Source organism: Microtus oregoni, unplaced genomic scaffold (genome assembly GCF_018167655.1).
Source record: "Microtus oregoni isolate MIOR12 unplaced genomic scaffold, Mior012 000077F_ref0000221, whole genome shotgun sequence".
Taxonomy (NCBI): domain Eukaryota; kingdom Metazoa; phylum Chordata; class Mammalia; order Rodentia; family Cricetidae; genus Microtus; species Microtus oregoni.
In genome coordinates, this window is record NW_024544029.1 from 638,726 (window position 1) to 652,293 (window position 13,568).

Here is a 13,568-nt window from a genome sequence, read left to right on the forward strand (position 1 = left end):
ATCCCCTGGATGTACATCAAGATGAAGTATTTTGGTCCCCTGGAGGTCATCCGACCCTGTGTGGAGCTCAGGCTATTGACCTCACAAGCCTCACAGAAGTTACCAGAAGGAAGGATGCTAATTGTTTATGAATGAAACATTGTAATTACCATGTTTCCTGTTGGGTCTGGCAAAGCCACTGCATTACTTTACAGATTCCTGGGACAAAATGCCTGCGAAAGCCTCAGAAAGAAGAGAAGTTGATTTTGATTTTAGGTGAGGGTGCAGGCCACCATGATGGGGAAATCTTGGCAGCAGAACTGAAAGCAGCTGGTCACGTGGCATCTTTAGTCAATAAGCAGAGAGCAATGGATGCTCACAGTTAGTTAATTTTCTCCCTTTCATTTAGTCTGGGACCCTCAGCCTATGGAATGGAACTGCTCAAAGTTAGCATCATATTTAACCTAATCTAGATAATCCTTCACAGCCATCCCCAGTGCTTGTCTCTTCAGTGACTGTCCCATTAGGTTGACAATGAATAGTAGCTACCACAGCCAACAATAAAGAGAATGTTTAGTCAACTTCAGTGGAGAGTCTGGAACTTTTGAAGTTATATCAAATGTGTAATGGGGAACTGCTGAGAATTGAGGACCCCTTATTAATAAAAAAGAGGAGTGTTCACTTGGATTGTCCCAGGAAAATAGGCATTGGCATCTTGGTTATGGTTATTTTAAGATCGATCTTCCTTCCTTCCTTCCTTCCTTCCTTCCTTCCTTCCTTCCTTTCTTCCTTTCTTCTTCCTGTGTGTGCATGGATGGGGTGCCTGCATAAGTTAGAAGAGAGCATTGAATCTCTTGGAGTTCAAATTATAGGTGGTATTAAGCCACCTGGCTTCTGGGAATAAAACTCAGGTCTTCTAGAAGAGCAGCAAACATTCTTAACCACTGAGTCATCCCTGCAGCCCCCTGAATATAGTTTCTATCTAGTAAATATTTTATCATTCATAATCTATTATTAGTCAACACTAGAAATGCATGGTTCTTAGTACAAATCAACCACACAAATGAACAGATTAAACTAAATGAAGAAATTATGCTTAAGGTTTGTTGAATGAGTATTTACCAGGCATCTCTCTCTCAATCATAGACATAAAGTTTAGAGACATGGCAATTCTCCAGGTCTATTTGCTGGTCAATAACAGAGATGAAGTTTAATTCCAAGTCTGACCCAGGACTTGTGTCTCAGTTGAAAATGCATTCACTAAAGCAGAAAGATGCTTAATGTCATCTTTAAGTAAAATTTCCTTTTCTTAGAAAAATCCAATGTCTCAGAAACACAGGGGCATTTCAGAGGAAGAGGACTGTGAACCATTTTTCTAGAATCTTTGAGGTTCCAGGGATACTTCTTCTTGCTTTGATACACTTTAGACAAAATCTAGAAAGGTCTATGAACTTAATTCATACGTGAATCTGTTGGAAGGGCCAGGGACTGCTTGTTCGTCCCAACTGCTTAGCCCCAAAATAATCACACAGAAACTGTATTAATTAAATCACTGCTTGACCCATTAGCTCTAGTTTTTTATTGGCTAACTTTTACATATTAATTTAACTCATTTCTATTAATCTGTGTATCACCAAGTGGCTGTAGCTTACTGGCTAAAGTTCCCAGCATCTGTTTCCGGTGGGTCCGTGGCTTCCCTCTGACTCTGATCTTCTTCCTTCCAGCATTCAGCTTAGTTTTCCCCACCTAGCTAAGTTCTGCCCTGATATAGGTCTAAAGCAGTTTATTTATTCATTAATGGTAATCTCAGCATACAGAGGGAAACCCCACATCATGAATCCATTGTCCTTCTCAGCACTTCTCCTTTTTCCTCCAGGGCCCATTCAATCTTCTTATAAACTGAGGGTTTTTAACTGAAAACAACTGTGCTCGTTCCTTAGTGACAAACACTGGTGTCTTAGAACAGTCTCTATCTGTGAGGCTAGACCAGGACTGTTTGGGGATTGCCATTTGAACCTTGCTACCTGTGGGAAGACAGTGGGGTGAACAGGACTGTAGGTTTCCTCTTTAGGAACTGGAACCAACTGTTGTGCAAGATTTAGCTATATAAAGTTGTGTTACTTTTGTTTATGTTGCAGAATATTTAACTAGGTGAAGGTGTGTTACATTTGTTTCTGCTGCTTTTGTAAATGTAACGATGTGCTGCATTTGTTTAATTATGTAAAGATGTGCTCACTTTGCCTGTCTGAGGCACCTGATTGGTCTAATAAAAAGCTGAACAGCCAATACCTAGTCAGGAGAGGGATAGGCAGAGTTGACAGGCAGGGGAGATAAGAAGGAGGCTCAAAGGGGAGAATGAGAAAAAAAGAGGGAGAAAGAGAGGGACATGGCCTGGGAAGAAAGTCAGGCAGCTGCCAGCCATTCAGGAGAAGTGAAAGTAAGATATACAGAAGGAAAAAAGGTTAAAAGGCCTGAGGCAAAATAAAGAGAAAGATATTAAAATAAGAGCTAAGATAAGGCCAAGCATTCATAACCAATAAGAAGTCTCTGTGTCTTGATTTGGGAGCTGGTTGGTGGTCCATAAAGAAAGTCTGGTACAATCAGCACCCACCTCATGACCAGTCCCTCCCTCCTCAATGTTCATGCTCCACACCTTGGGCAGGCAGCTGGCTTTGTGGACATGTGACTTGCACAGGTGCATGGTTTCCTTCTCTGGAGAGTCTGCAACTTGCTTCATTGCTTTCTTATTCATGTTTTGAAATACATAATGTCTTTTGAACACAGATTTTTTCTTGGCCTGGGCATGGAGTTAGTCTCTGTTTTAAGCTGAAGTCTTTCTCCTGTATAGGACAGAAATACAAAGCATTTTATTTTGATTATGGTTGCTGCAATAAAACGCTGTGACTAAAAGAGTGTAGGAAGGAATGGCTTACACTTCAAGGTTCATCACTAAGGGAAGTCAGGGCAGGAATGTCAGCAGGGACTTGAAACAGAAACCACGGGGGATGCTGCCTGCTGGCTCACTCACAGGCTCATGCAGCCTTGAACCATCTGCCCAGGGTTGGTGCTGTCCACCCTGGGCTGGGATCCCCTATAACAATTAGCCATCCAGGCTGGCCCACAGGTCAGCCCTCAACCAGGCAATCCCTCAACTGAGACACCTTTCTCAGGTGAATCTAGGCTATGCCAAATTGACTATTAGAGCTGACCAGAACAGATGATACAGAGAGTATTTCTAGTCTAGTATGCCAGTGGAGAATGAGTCAGATAATGAATTTAATCCTAATTGATGAATTCAGTGAAGGTAAATCTGAACTTGATTCTCAGATGGGTATCCATCCCTTGTGCTGCTTTTTGGCTTAGTTTGTTGTGGATGTGTGCCCCATATTGGGAAACGGGAAGGTCAACATGGTCTTTCAAATGTGTACATATGTAAACAGAGATTTGTATTTTTATTTTTTGGCCACACAGACCCTAATAATCACACAAAATCTATATTAATTACAGCACTGTTTGGCCAATGACTCAGGCATATTCCTAGCTAGCTCTTACTTCTTAAATTAACCCATTTCTATTAATCTGTATGTCCGCACAAGGCTGTGGCTTACCAGAAAGGTTCTGGCGTCCTTTTCCTTTGGCAGCTACATGACATCTGCCTGACTCCCCTTTTCTGTCTAAATAAAAAGAAAGGTTTTAAATTTCACATAGTAAAATTACATGTGCAAAACAGTTATCAAGAAAGAATTATAGTATTTAGTCCATTTATATTTGGCAAATTAAGGAAAATACTTTATCATCTATTCTATCTTTGCGAGTCTGAAGGAAAAAGGGTGGAACATAGGAAAACAGATGATGGAACACGGCAACCATCAGTGGAGAGAAGCAGAAGTAGAGACACAATGGTGGTGACAGGTCTGGGAGCAAGGCCATGGATGACAATAACATGTTCCTTAGAGCAGGTCTTTGGGCTGCCGGGAGGCCTGGGCCCACTTTATCCCATTGGCAGCTGCCACTCCTTTGTCCACAGGCCTGGCCTGCTGCTGAAGCTGTCCTGTTCTAGAGAGGAAAGCACAAGACTTTTTCGGGTTGTGAACATGATGACCATGCCCAGCGTACTGGCAGTGTGGGCAGCACTGAAGGCAAGGTGGTGTATAGCAGCCTGGAGCTCAAGCAGGTTCTGAGCCCCCCTCAAACCCCTCATCACCCAATCATTGATCACATAGACTTTGAGCAACAATAAGATATCTGAGTAGAAGAAAGTTTCATTTTTCTGGGTTAAGTCTTCTTGAAAGACACCCTGGGTCTGTGCGGCTGCTAGAAACCATGTTTGATGCCATGATCCATGCTTCAGGTGGAAACCATGTTGAGGTCTTTGTACATTTGGGATACTTTTGGTATGTGTATGAGGGCCCAAGGCAGCCTTATTGTGGAAATGAAGCCAGGTAGTATAATATGAGCGTGGAGGGGGATTTCTTTGTTATTTCAGCAAGGCTGTGCTTTGGCCTCAGAGTGTTGGTGGGAAAGCAGTACTGCAGCTGGTGGGTTGCCCTGGCTAAGTGCTATGGGGGCAGTGGTGGTAAAGTTTTCCTCTAGATTTTGTTTTATTTTGTTGTTATTGTCTTTTCTAAATGTGCTAGCAATCAGACCTGTTGGCCTTGTGCATGCTAGGCAAGTTCTCTACCACTGGGCCCCACCCCTAGCCCCACCTTTTGGTTCTTAAAGCATCTCAGGGAGTCACCGCCATAGGCAGGACAAACTGACACCCTGGGCACTGTTGAAAATGCATTCAAGACATTTCCTCAGTTGTCTGAGGGAGGCTTTTGTTAGTAATGAGTATCTTTAAAACTACTAAGAAGAATAACTCACAGAAATTGGGTTTTGTAAAGTTTACATGACCTCTGATTTCAAGAGTTACCTTTCTCTTCTTTTAATTAATTATGGGAAGAATTGGATCACCTGTATATAAGGAAAAATTGATTCAAGCACATCATAGTTGAACAGCAAATGCAGGGAAAGCATCCTTTAGATATGTCTACATCATCTCTTCCTTTTTAAAATAACAATGGCTGGTCGGTGTGGAATTAGGAAGGTTTCCATTTTTTGCTTGCACCTCTCAGTTGACTCTAGAAACTATTTAATATGTAAATGAGATGATTTTCTAATGATCTTATGTTTCTACATCATATTTTCCCCATTAGCCAATGCTGTTTTATATTCGAATTACCAGTATCCACAACGACATGTTAATTTCTAAATGATCCTGTATAAAATAGTTGGTTCTTTAGTAGTTGAACTTTATCACAATAACTATAGCCCAAGGTGGGTTCATTATAGCTGGCTGGAAAATGACCATTTCAAAAGGAATACAGACAAAACAGAACAAGATAATCAAATACCAGCCACTTCTAGGAGAGTTGAGGTAAAGACTCTCAACTGCAGATTTGACAGTGTGCAATTAAGGAAACCACAGGCAGACTAAGAAGCAGATTTTTTCAGTCTGTCACAACTGTCATGGAGAAGAAATAATGCCATTTAACAAGCTCCTTGCCCAGGTGTCTTTGTTCCTAACAGCTGGTAACTCCAGAAGGTGGAACCGACTTAACACTCTCCAGGAACCATCCCAGGAAGACCTGGGGAGTTAAGAAACTGTGGAGAAGCACACAGCAGGAATCCAGCTTTAATACCCAGGAGAGCTCTAGTCAGTGAAAAGTGATCCTGAGAATGGTCCCCCAAGGGAGTGGCACCCCTGTGGCCTCCATTCTTGCTGTTTCTGCAGATAGAGCTTGCTGTGAGCAGGTCAGGCGCTCTGCTGGGAAGTGCTGTAGACATTATTTCTGTGGAGTGTTCTAGCCGTCTTAGCTTACTCTTTTTTTAAAAAATATATATAAAGAGCAGAAATAATATTTTATTTTTATTTGTGAACGGTTGGAGCTGTTTTTTTTTAAATATATATAATGACTTGAATGAATCAGTTTCCTGCTTGTTCACTAACCAAATAGCATAAGGTGGCATCTCAGCCCTGAGCTTGGCAGATTCCTCTCATGTTGGGCTGATTTGAAGGGGATGATTTTGCTCTCATTTGGAAATAACACCTGCTAAATTGCTAAATTTTATCTTAGTTTTTTTTTTTTTGGTTGTTGTTTTTCTTTTGTTTTTAAATGAAGGGCGTACTTTCTAAGAACAGCCTTGAAGCATTAAGATAAGATAATTTCATTTGAAGTTACAGCCTTGAAAACAGTGCTAAGGGCAGCATTCATGATTCTGCCCCAGTCCTCAACCAGAGGAAAATTTTTTTCCAGACTCGTAAATTAGTTGCTCTTTGTGTTGACAGTTCTGGGTTATAGGTTCATATCTTGTATTTTTCTTTTTAATAAAAAATCCTGTTGTTCGGAGACAAGCTCTAAGAATTCTCTGATACTGGGATATGTTACTGTAATTATCTTGCACAGATAATAAATCCCTGGTATTTCCTTGACGTTCTCTACAGCAGGTAACTCAAAAGAATATGAGAAGCAAGAGATAGAATTCAGAAAGGAAAATTACAGGAATTAAATAATCATAGACTCTGTACTGGTGATAAAAACTAAGAGATAAATGAGAGACACAATCATCTATAATGTTTTTTTGAGAAGTCAAACATCGCTGGTATAGAATACATTTCAAGCTATTCACAGCTCTTCAACTAACGTTTTCAGGATTGTGGCCTCAGAGCAGAGAGATATGCCAACCATTCAGAAATGTTTAAGACTTCACAGAATTGTCTGATTTCTTATCAGAGCTGACCAAATCTTATCAAATAATTTAAATTGAAGGAGTCAGCTGAAGATAGACATCATGCTACACAAATGGCATGGCCTTTCCACACTCGGGAAAGTGATCTCTGCAGCGTATTATGTGTGTGGACCATGGACGGTGACTCTGTATGTGTAGCTGGTGCTGCCATGGCTGGTCACGTGCAGCTGAGGATGGGATCTGAGGACGACTTAAGAGTGGGGGACATGTTTGGAGCAGCCATAGGGAAGGCTCTTTGTTCTTGCCTTACAGTGCTGTAGTCTTCTCTCGGCTCTGTTTTCCCCTTTCAGAGTTTTAACCAACTGCTACTATTCACACTCTGAAGAGAAGTGGAAAATCCCCGAAAAAAACAGCTCCCAAATTTCAAGTTGTGCATTATTCTGGGGATCCTGACAAAATAGCATCCCGTCTCTCCCAACTTGCTAGGAACACCAGTCATCCCTTGTCCAGTGTATCCATGCTGTATATACTAATAACTGTCCCTGTTGTTGATCACCTGTCACGATCTCACGGTGACTGTGTTCCAGGACCACTTGATTGACTCGCTGGTGGTAAGAGTGGAGTAGTGGTAGGAGGGAGGCACCAGGCCCAAAGTGTGGAAGAACAGATGAGCTCTGGCACCATGTGGCAATGCTGTAGGATGGAGATGCCAGAGCACTGTCTGTCAAGCTCGGGACTATACTCAGCTGGGATCTGGTTGGGGATCTGGAAAGTACCCTCCACGGATAAGGAGGAATTACTGTGAGTAAGACAGATCCTGGAAATGCAGCCTGTAAGAAACAGAGTGAAGAGGTAAGCTCCAACATTCTGTGTACTCAGAAAGCTGCTATTGAGAATGAGTTTGGATGAGGCTTTTGAGATTTGGTAGTTCTGTATCAGTACCCTTTGAGAATCTATGAGATCATGTCAGAACTGTACTGTTCTATTTTCATCTCATGGGTACAGATGTGTCTTTACTGGGTTGGATGATGTGGATCACCTTGCTAAATTTATATTGTACTTACTAATTTTGATATATACTTGCAAGAGGAAAGTGTAATGGTTCCACAGTTAGATTAGACTTGGTGTTGTTATTATTTCTCAGTGACATGGACACAGCATTATAACAGGCTGGATGGAATCAGAATCATGTCCTTTGGTATCTGCATGGTATATACTAGGTCTAATAGTATGGAGTTAGTTGATAAGTAAGCTGATGTACAAAGCTAAAAATATTGATTCTTAAAGACTAATCCAGGCCTGGGAATGTTATTTAGTTGGTAGAATTCTTGCTTAGCATGAATGAAGTCCTGTGTTTGATCCTTATCACTGTGGGAACCGGGCATACCTGTAATCCTCCCATTTAAATGGTAGAGGAAGGAGGATTAGAAGTTCAAGGCTATTTCTACTGCATAGTAAATTGCAGGCCACCCTGGATTACAGGAGAAGAAGTAAAAGAGAGAGGAGGAGGCAAACCCATTTTAGTCATCTATTTTTTCTTCTAGTTTAATGTGTAACTTTGAAGACTATTTTAAATTTAGAAATTTTTGTTCTGTCCCTGAGGTAATCAATTGGCTTACTTTTTGAAACAATGTTTGTGGAATCACAAACCACACTTGTGCCTGATTTATCTCAGCTAGATGGAATCCTAATTACGTGCATGGTATTCTAGCTTTTTATGTCCCAGTTCACTTCTCCTGCCCGTTCTATGTTATACAGTATTAAAAATATACCTAAATCCCTAAGATTATTCACACTGGCAGTCAGAAGCTTCTGTGATCATCCATTTATACATAAAAAAAATCGATTTGCAGAGAATCGATAATTAGTTTGCTTTCGAATATAAATCTCAGATTTCTGTTATAGGATGGCTTTCTTCCAGACTCTTCGATTCCGAGGTTCCCATGCTTACAGATTATAATTAATTTTGAAGTTAATGACTCCCTCGGGGCTTTTCTGAGACTGGATTAAATTCAATGTACAGAACTTCTAAGGGAGTCAACAAATAAATCCTTAATCTTGTCAAACAGTGTTCTTGTTTTACTGGAAGTCTTGTAAATGGAGAGAGGGTAACCCCAAGTTCTGTAACTAGTGTCACGTCTGTGTAATTTAGTGCCACACATGCAGTCGCAGGCTCTGGAGTTAGAGCCAGCACCCATGTGAGGAGGATATATATGCCTTCATATATGAAAATATTTTTTTTTATTTTTTCATTCAAAAATTTACCCTTCCTCCCCTCCTCCCAATCCCCTCCCGCTCCCCCACTCCTCCTTCTCCCTCCTCCTTCCTTCTTGAGAGAGGGCAGGGAACCTTGCCCTGTGGGAAGTCCAAGGCTCTCCCCCCTCCATCCAGGCCTAGGAAGCTGTGCATCCATATAGACTAGGGTTCCAAAAAGCCAGAACATGCCGTAAAAACAAGTCCCAGTGCCATTATCAGTGGCTTCTCAGTCAGCCCCCGTTGTCAGGCACAATCAGAGAGACTGGTTTGATCACATGCTCATTCAGTCCCAGTCAAGCTGGATTTGGTGAGCTCCCATTAGAACAGGCACACTGTTTTACTCACCACACCACTCAGTTGGTGAACCAACCCCTCACAGTCCTGACTTCCTTGTTCTTCTCCCGCCTTCTGCTCTTCAACTGAACCTTGGGAGTTCAGTCCGTTGCTCTGATGAGGGTCTCTGTCTCTATCTCCATCCATTGCTGGATGAAGATTCTATGGTGATATTCGAGATAATCATCAGTGTGATAGTGGGGCAAGGACAGTTCAGGTACCCTCTCCTCTGCTGTCCAAGGACCTAGCTGGGGACATCCCCATGGACACCTGGGATCCCCTCTAGAGCCAAGTCTCTTGCCAACCCTAAATTGGCTCCTTTAATGTAGATATCTTCTTTTCTGCTCCTATATCTGCCCTTCCTCCATCTCCACCTTCCTACTCCCCAAGCTCTCACCAGTCTTTCCCTTCTCCCTTCCCTCTCCCCCTCTCCCCTTCCCCCAACCGTACCCCTCACCCCTACCCCCACTACCATGCTCCCAACTTTTGCCAAGCAATCTTGTTTGCTTCCAATTTCCAGGAGGATCTATATATGTTTTTCTTTGGGTTCACCTTGTTATTTGGCTTCTCTAGGCTTGCGAACTATAGGCTTAATGTCCTTGGTTTATGGCTAGAGTCCACTAATGAGTGAGTACATCCCATATTCATCTTTTTGGGTCTGGGTTACCTCACTCAGGATAATGTTTTCTATTTCCATCCATTTGCATGCAAAATTCAAGATGTCACTGTTTTTACTGTTGAGTAGTAGTCCAATGCGTATATATTCCACAATTTCTTTATCCATTCTTCCATTGAGGGGCATCTAGGTTGTTTCCAGGTTCTGGCTATTACAAATAATGCTGCTATGAACATAGTTGAACAAATGCTTTTGTAGTATGATAGAGCATCTCTTGGGTATATTCCCAAGAGTGGTATTGCTGGATCCTGAGGTAGGTTGATTCCCAATTTCCTGAGAAACTGCCACACTGATTTCCAAAGTGGTTGCACAAGATTCCATTCCCACCAGCAATGTATGAGTGTTCCCCTTACTCCACATCCTCTCTAGCATAGGCTATCATTAGTGTTTTTGATTTTAGCCATTCTGACAGGTTTAAGATGATATCTCAAAGTCGTTTTGATTTGCATTTCCCTGATCGCTAAGGAGGTTGAGCATGGCCTGAAGTGTCTTTTGGCCATTTGAACTTCTTCTGTTGAGAATTCTCTGTTCAGTTCAGTACCCCATTTTTTAATTGGGTTAATTAGCATTTTAAAGTCTAGTTTCTTGAGTTCTTTATATATTTTGGAGATCAGACCTTTGTCTGTTGCAGGGTTGGTGAAGATCTTCTCCCATTCAGTAGGATGCCTTTTTGTCTTAATGACAGTGTCCTCTGCTTACAGAAGCTTCTCAGTTTCAGGAGGTCCCATTTATTCAATGTTGCCCTATTGTCTGTGCTACTGGGGTTATATGTAGGAAGTGTTCTCCTGTGCCCATGTGTTGCAGTCTATTTCCCACTTTCTCTTCTATCAGTTTCAGTGTGGTCAGATTTACATTGAGGTCTTTAATCCATTTGGATTTGATTTTTGTGCATGATGATAGATATGGGTCTATTTTCATTCTTCTACAGGTTGACATCCAGTTATGCCAGCACCATTTGTTGAAGATGCTTTTTTTCTTCCATTGTATACTTTTAGCTCCTTTGTTGAAAATCAGGTGTTCATAGGTTTGTGGGTTAATATCTGGGTCTTCATTTTGATTCCACTGGTCAACGTCTCTGTTTTTATGCCAATACCAAACTGTTTTCGTTACTGTAGCTCTGTAACAGAGTTTGATGTCAGGGATGGTAATGCCTCTGGAAGTACCTTTATTGTATAAGATTGTTTTGGCTATCCTGGGTTTTTTGTTTTTCCATATAAAGTTGATTAATGTTCTCTCAAGGTCTGTGAAGATAGAGTTAAAGCATTGACTTAGCTCTGTAGTGATAGTTCATTTGTATTTTAATAAATCATCTTGCCTGAATATCACAGAGAGTAAAACAGTCACCCTGCTCAGCCTTACAGACCAGGCAGTGGTGACATATACCTTTAATCCCAGTAGCCACAATAATTTACCATAGAAATCAGGAGGTAGTGATACATACCTTTAATCCCAGTACTACAGAGGAATATAAAATGGGAGGAGACGGTGTCACTCAGTCTCAGTATGAGGATTCCTGGAGGCAGGATTGCCAGTTTGGACTGAGGTAGAGGTGACAGCCAGTGGCTGACTGTTTTGCTTTTCTGACCTTCAGATTAAACCCCAATATCTGTCTCTGGATTTTTATTTACCATGCTTTTAGAGGCCACTAACAGAAACAGAGAAATCAGGGAAGACACATGCTCAGGGGAAATGGCATGGTGGCCTTTGCCCTTCTGAAAGGGACTTGCTGAAGGTATCAAATCCTTCTGACTTTGAAATTCTGTGGCTTCACTTTTTCTTGGAAGAGAAAACTGGTCTTGATCATCATACTTCATCATTTTTATTTATTACAATTAAATATCTAAAACATGTAAAATGTATTACTTTGGTTCCCCTTTTATTTACTTATTTATTTTTGCAGGCGACTCTTCTAGGAAAGAGAAGAACTGGAAAGAAAACCGAGCTTCTCTTAAAGGTGTAACTTTTGTTGGAGGGCAGGAGAGGCAGCTAAAGCGGGAGGGAGGGGTAGAGGTCAGAGCAACATTGAGACAAAATTGCTTTCTCCCGAGGATGACTGGGAGCAGAGTGGAGTGAGCCTTGAGGCCGAGGGTATTTGGTGCTTTTCCTTCCTGTTTCTGCAGGACACTAACGTGCTTTGGCTCTGAGGTGTTGTTTCCAACTCTTGCATCCTGACTTCATCGGCTGTAGCCCTGTTTTCCACCTGAGAACTGGGTTGCTTGGGTGTCCTGTCTTTAAACTCCATTCCTAGTTGCACCCAGACAAGCTTGGCTGTCCCTGCTCCTGGCTCCGATCCTAAGAAAACTCTCTCTGAAGAGACCAGATATTCCATTGACTGAGGGTCATTTGTATACCACTGTGCTGTATATTTGAGATTTTATTCTTTCACTATCAATGCCAAAAATAGTTGCTCTCAGTTTTTTAAAGAACAATTTCCTTTTTTAATAAGGTCATGAGGATAGTAGCTGAGGCAGACAGAAGTTATATTACGACAACCAGAGTTAATTCTGAGTCTTGTTTCTTGGAAATGTTCTTTTAAATCTAATGTGGATTAAATCAGAATGGCATTTATAATTCATAAAAAGTATCCATTGCAGAATGAGCCACAAAACTTTCATGGTGTTTTCCTTTTTATATTACGTGGGAGTCTGCTTGTTTGGGTCTAGCGTCTACCGGGAGATCCCTGTAAACTCAGGTGGTGCCAAACCCCAAGTTTAATGCTTAGTTCCATTTCTATTATAAAGCTGAATTTGTAAGCTAGGAAGAGTAAGAAATTAACAACAGCTAAATAATTGGAAAATTGTAATAATGGTGTTCTGTAATAAAGTTTGTGAGATGAAGTCTCTTTCTCTTTCTCAATAGCCAAGGCTGAGTAACGTACACAGAGAGGACACACTGGGCAAGGGGGTAATTCTCAGCCAAGGTGGGGCAGAGAGGGTGGTAACTGATTGGATTATGCTCCTCTACTCAGAATGGCAGTTAAAACTTAAATGAATTCTTGAGAGCTAGAATTTTCCATGACTTGTTTTGAGCTGAAGCCGACTTGCTGTAAGGGAAGCTGCTGGTGAAGCCAGGGACAGGGGATGTGTCTACACACACTGTCATTGAGCCCAGTACTAATTATTTTTGTCTGTGACACATGACTAGAACAGTTAGTTCCAAATTAAGACTAGTCATCTTACAAAATTTACAAAATAAAATGTTTAATAAGAATTTAAATCAATAGATCCTAACATATTATAAAACACCCTTTAGTTTACTTATTAGTGTTTTTGGCACAAGAAATGAGTTGGGCTTATACATTGGAGCCAACATGGGAAATGCACCATAGTTAACATAACCAAGCTTGCAACGCTATTTTCTCTTGTTGTTTGTAAATTATATAGAATATTCAAACATATTTCTGTCTCTATAGTGTAGGTGTATATTTACCAGAAGAACAAACATGAGGGTTTTATTTGCTTAAAGCACATTTAAAGAGCTCTGCTATTATACAGCATTAATCCTCTCTCCCAATATTTGGTGTTGGAACTTTTTTATTCTTAAAAACTAGTGAGGACTGCGATTTGTTGTAGAAGATTCTGTGAGCCACAAA

General features: G+C 41.1%; 1 protein-coding gene across 2 annotated transcripts in view; it reads left to right on the forward strand.

The window, feature by feature from the left end:
• Window positions 1-13,568, forward strand: part of Tmem117 (transmembrane protein 117) — a 425,555-nt gene that overhangs the window by 175,858 nt on the left and 236,129 nt on the right. The window lies entirely within an intron of this gene.